This window comes from Ochotona curzoniae, unplaced genomic scaffold (genome assembly GCF_017591425.1).
Source record: "Ochotona curzoniae isolate NIBS_2020 unplaced genomic scaffold, NIBS_Ocur_1.0 contig_4093, whole genome shotgun sequence".
NCBI classification, from domain to species: domain Eukaryota; kingdom Metazoa; phylum Chordata; class Mammalia; order Lagomorpha; family Ochotonidae; genus Ochotona; species Ochotona curzoniae.
In genome coordinates, this window is record NW_024466124.1 from 1,252,778 (window position 1) to 1,259,276 (window position 6,499).

Sequence of the window (6,499 nt, forward strand, 5' to 3'; positions counted from 1 at the left end):
CACAGGATTATATTAATCAATGGAATTTTAAAAATCAGCTACATTAAAAACAGATAAGGGTTATGGGAAATTTTAAATGTAAAGTTTAAAATTAATAAAATTACTAATATTCAATCAGGAATCACCAGGAAATAATTATGAGAATCATAAATTATTTATAATTACCAATATGTGCCTGGGGTGTTTTCTGACAGCAATTATTTTTTCTGATGCTGTATAGATATCAACTGGGTTATGCAATGATGCAACTCGAGTCTGACAGGAACTGCATAGAGTAATGTGCCAGACTATTTTAAGTTTAGTCTCACAGCTTGTCCTTGTAAACCACTAGTCATGAGTATCGTCCACGCGTTTGACCAATGAGGGATACATCTCAGATGTGAAAATGTGAAAATTTCCTATCACAGCTCAGAGGTTTGAGGAAACTCCTTGTGCTCCCTACTTCAGAAGCATGCAAATGAGTAGCAACGTGCAGAAGCTTCTGTCTTGTACAGTTGTCACGTGCCACCCAGCAGGCACATAGATGCTGTCACCGCAGAACTTCCACAAAGGTCTTCGTTGAAGAGTTTCGAATCGAGCTCAGTTCCCATGCTTACTTACTTCTCTAGAGGTCAGAGGATGGGACTAAGAATTCTAACCCGATACTCATTTGGATTGGCCATCGTCAGTCCTGTTGTAAGAATGTCTTAGAGTCACATGCTACAAATTCAGATATGATGGGATGGGCTTATTATGAATATAAAGATACAGTTCTAGTGCTCATGACATCCCAAAACTTTTATGATTGTGCACTTGGACTGAGTTTTAAAACAGGTTCAACAAAATCTTATATAACTTACAAGTATGGCAAGAGTTGGTTCCAAAATCACTACAGAGTATGAAAAACCAAGAATGTATTTCCACAGCCAAATACTCACATGTGGAAACGTGTCTGGAATAACTATTTGAAAACTCTGAAGAATACTGAAGGCTTATGACTTCCAGGGCAAGTCTTCGATAGGAAATTGATGATAATTCAGTCAATTTCTTCTCTGACACAGTTACAGCCTTGCATTCCCATCCATGATCCCATGACAGGTGACTGCACACGTCCCTGTAACAGTAGAGGAGTCAGGAAGGACATCTTAGCCTGTTCAGTATTCTCTTGCAAAATATCATGAATTTGATGTCTTACAAACAGTGATTTTTTTTTTTTTGCTTTAGCTCTAGATTATGGAAAGCCCTAGCTTAATGTAGATTTTATGTCTTGTGAAAGTCAGCCTTCTACAAAATAAATTATAATTTCTTTGACAGTAGAAGGGGTGAGGCAGCACCCTGGGACATCTTTCATAAGAGCACCAGAATCCTGTCTCTTAATAATATCATTTTGAGAATTATGCTATCACTAAATACTATTTGCTTGGGATAAAAACTTTCACATCATGGAATTTTTCTTTGTCTTCTCCTAAACTATGCAAAACTCATTCATGATACAGGAGTTTAAAGAAGGCATAATAGTATTTACATGTAATGCATTGAGCAATAGCTCAGGATGCCCTGATCCCATATCAGTGTGCCTAGGATCAATTCCCACCTGTGCTTCAGATCCAGCCTCCTGAGTGTGTTCCCTGAGACACAGCAGATGAAGATCTAGGAGCTTCCCGCCTACATAAAAGACCAAAATGATATTCCAGGCTCCTAGTTTCAACCTGGTTTTTTTCAGCATTTGTAGTGGGTTAGTGGATGGAGGATCTCTCAACCTCTTTATGCTTCTGTCTGTCATTCTATTTTTGTAATAATTAAAAATAAGTAAAATTTTTAAAAAAAGAATTGATATAGTAATTAAAGAGAGACTTGGTAAGCACAAAGACTTGAAAAATACTATTATTAACTTTTAAAATGATATTATACTCTATTTGCTGAATAATAACTGAGTATGCATTCTTCCCATGTGCACACTGAACATTTATCAAGATAAACTTCATCTAGACAAATAAAATCTCCATCAATTTGCAGACATTCAATCATATGAAATATGGTCTTTGAAAGGAAAATGATTAAACTAAAACTTGAGAACTGAAAAATATGTAGAGAACTCCCAAACTTTTGGAAACTAAACAGTATGCTTGCAAATAACATGAAGATCAAATAAAATGTCAGAAAGGAATTTATAAAGTATGCAGGACAGAAAGCATTTTTACATCATGAAAACTACACCTATACAAGTTGAATCTTTCAGTGTGCAACTATAACTTATCTCAACAGAAAAAAAATGGCACAACAGTAGGAGCTATCAGTTGGGAAGTTTTGCTGTTCTCACGCAGGTAGGTTCAATTTATTGAGATTCTCTGATTCATTATGATTATCTCCAAAGTGTCTGGTGCTTGTTCTTCAACTGTGGTGATGTGGTGATCCTTATTCAGAAGTCCAGTCAAAGCTTGTTCTGTAACTTTTGATCAAAGTTCAGGAGAAGTGGAAGAGCACAGACCTCTCAAGTACTTCACTTGGCCCAGAATACCACTGATTGATTTGGGTTCCAGTGACCCATAACATGGGACAAGCAGAGTAAGGCTTTCCAGCAATCATTTGTCTGTGGAAACATCCAGTTTAGCAGCCATTCAGCCATGCAACTACCTTAAAATAAAATGTAAATTAGGTGAGAGATCACAATATCTAATTTAATATAATAATAAAAGGTACATTTAAGAAGACAGAGTAAAAGGTGGCATGTTATACTCTTCTCCAAACAATGTAAGGTAGATAGTTACATTTCAGTCAGGGTAGTAGAAATGAAGCCTAAGACTTGGACTTAAAAATCTATTAGCAGGTCTGAAACATTAAAAACCATTGGTAGGGCCCGGCGCGGTGGCGCAAGTGGTTAAAGGTCCTCACCTTGCCGCCCGGGATCCCATATGGGCGCCGGTTCTAATCCCGGCAGCCCCGCTTCCCTTCCAGCTCCCTGCCTGTGGCCTGGGAAAGCAGCAGAGGACGGCCCAAAGCTTTGGGAACCTGCACCCGCGTGGGAGACCCGGAAGAGGCTCCTGGCTTCGGATCGGCATAGTATCGGCTCGTTGCGCTCACTTGGGGAGTGAATCATCGGACGGAAGATCTTCCTCTCTGTCTCTCCTCTCTGTATATCTGCCTTTCCAATGAAAAAATAATAAAAATAAATCTTAAAAAAAAAAAAAAAACCATTGGTAGGCACAAGCCAGGGCCCTGCCCACAATGGTTGCTCTTAGACAAGCCTGTGGATCTTAAATAATACAGTGACTAAGGGGATGCCTTTAATACCCCTCCCTGGCCTTAGATAACACAGTGTAAAGAACTGTTTGCTGAAAGTAGAAGAGTGAAATAATCTGTAAACAAAATGAACAGAAAACCTAAGAACTCATTGATTTATCAATGAAACCCAGTGCTTGGCAGATCCAATAACCTCTGTCCTTGTGCCACTGTCCACAGAGTGAGCCTCTGGACTCACCCCAGTTCCAGGCAGAGAACTGTACTCATAGATTGGACAGCATCTCCTGTATCTGTCTATGGTGATCTCTTGCCATGAGCTCAGCGCCGTAGCATGCAGGGTATCATTGATTCTTGTACACTGGTCTCAGCAGATGATAAGCTGTAGGTGTGACATAGTAAGGTAGGGTTGGTACCCCAATCACAGGAAGTGTAATGTGGAAAAGTAAGTGTCCATTTGGGGAAATGGGAAGAGTGTCCATTTAGGAGAAGATGCAGGTATATGCGAAGTACAAATACAGGGACTTAATGTCTGGTTTAGTACCAGACAAGAATCCAGAGTTCTGAAGGTAGGCAAATGGCTGTGGGATTGAAGTATCTGGGACTATTCAGCTCAGCAAGAGCTTTCTGGGACACAAGATGTCTTTCAGGTTCTCCTCCAGAACAATATACCAGCTGTGGTTTATTGATAAACTTAAGCATGGGCACCCTCTACTGCCAAAGCAGTGACAACACACCATTTTGGAGACAGCAAAGGTGGCCACAGGGCACTATCTAATGCTGACAGGGAGACTGTGTTTAGAGAAAGTGAGAAGCCTGCTTAGAATTTCCAATAGGATAGGTTCAAACAAAGACAGGTTTATGAATTGAGAGTACTCACAGAGAAACAGGCAACTACAATACCAGAAAGACTTAATAGGTTGAAGTAGGTTTAAAAAAAAATCAAACAGGAATTCTTGAGCTGATAAATACACTAAGTGAAATTTAAAATGTAATAAAAGACATTAATAACACACTAGATGAAAGAGAAGAAAGAATCAGTGAAATAGAAGATAGGGTACTTGAAAATACACAATGAAGAGATAAATTGAAGAAAGAAAAAGAATGAGGAAAACAGAGTCAATGAACAGTTATTTAGGTGATTAGAATTAAAAAAAATATTTGTAGGGGCCAGTGCCGTGCTGTGCTGACATCGCATATGAGGACCAATTCAAGTCCCAGCTGTTCTAACTTCATTCCAGCTCCCTGCAACTATATCTAGGAAAGTAGTAGAAGATGGTCCAAACCCCTGGGCCCTAACCCCTACATGGTGGAACCTGAGCAAGCTCCTGGCTCCTGGATTCAGTCCACCCAAGCTCTAGATGTTGCTGTCATTTGGGGAGGGAGCCAGTAGATGGAAAGGGCTCGAAAATTATTCAAAGAATTAGTTTCCTAAATTTAAAGGCATGTACAAGTATCCAGGTATCAAAACATGCAAGTTCATTGGTCAGAGTCACCTCAGCCTAATCTATATGAAGACAGGATAGCCAAGCTCTCAGAGTTTACAGAGAAAATTGGAGTAAGTGAAGACAACAAGAAAAAAGAAGCAAATAATATACAAGGGCTCCCAACTAAATACCCAGCTTACTCCTCAACAAAACCCTACAGGTCAGGAGGGAATGGGATATTCATAGAGTTGAAGAAAATAACATCAAAACATCTACCACTCAGGAATTATATCCAGTAAAGCTACTCTTTAGAAAAGGAGAAATAGACATTCCCAAACAAAAGCTGAAAAAATTTATCACTACTAGACTACAAGATACAATGAAATAATATCTCTAAACTTAAAGAAATAGACACTAAGGAATAAGAGGCAAACATTAAGTGCTACAAAACTCACTGGTGAGAGTACATATATTAATATGGTAAGCATGGTGTCTAAACCACTTACATCCTTTCTACGAGCAACTAGAAAAGTTCTGTTTATATTAATATGCTTAAAATACTCACTAAAATGATGTGAAATATGATGTCCAAAGTTCAAGTAAGCAGTAATAGAATACCAATATAAAGATTTCTTGTTAGTACTTTCCATCTCTTTGTTTGTTCTTTTCCTGTCTTTATAATCTATGTTAGTTTGCTGCAGGCATCATTTAAATGAGTTGTTGACAATCATAATACATTTCTTTTATGTCTCTTGATAACCACAATATAAAACCTACAAAATGCACCAAAAAAAGTAAGCAAGGAATCAAAGCACATTAGTAGAGAAAATGAATCATATTGCAAGACTGTGAGAAGGAGAAAGAAAAGAAATAACACACACAGCAAGAATAAGTAAGAAAATAGCCATTACTAAAACGTAACCAATCAGTAATTGCCTTAACTATAGAAGAATTCTCCAATTATAAATACTCAGGTTCTCATTTGGTAAAGTATTATGCCTTTTTACTGCAATGTAAATTTGAAATGTTATTTCAAAAACTAAAAAAAAAAAATAAAGGAAGAAGAAAGAAGTAATAAGGATTAAGGGAAGGAAGAAGCGAATGTAATTATATTTTTAGAATTACACCTACAACTTACACTAAATTTGTTAAAAACTGAAAAATAAGATATTAAAAAGATTAAAATAAATAAGACAAATTGCATGGACAAAAGTTTTTGGGGAAAAAGATCCAACTATATACTTTGCTTTTAAATAATTGACTTAATAAGATCCATCCATGTAAGCCTCACCCAGAAGTTGTGAAATTGAAAAACAGAAAAAAAAAATCTGCTTAATTTGGGTGCAATTCATTGCACGAAGCTGTGAGCTAACAGAGATAAGCAGTAGATGTAGATTCTAGAGAACTGCCAGCATGAAACCTACCGTGTTGGAGCAGCCATGATACCCGACAGTGGGCTCCACAGATGAGTCTTTGAAGAAATTATGAATAGAAGTCTCATTTTCTAGGAGAAGGCTGCTGGTCAGAACTTTCGGGGGAAACGAAGGAAATGTTATTGGATATTATTGGAAGGATAACATTGTTATCTTGTAGCAGAAAGTGCAATATGGGAAACATTTGTTGTGTTGAAGGTAGAAAATTCATCCAAGGGCCAGGTTAATCTTGGAAAAGATATTCTCAGCCAACCCTTTGAATGTGCTCTCTGGTTTCCTCTAGCTCTTTCATATGAGTTCAAGAGGAGAGAGATAAATTAAGAAAATACTGTTAAACATGAAGATGAAAACGGTTTTGAAAATTCCGTCTCTATTGATATCAAGCGTTAAAGTTAAGCAATGGCTTTTGAGAGGAAAAATAAA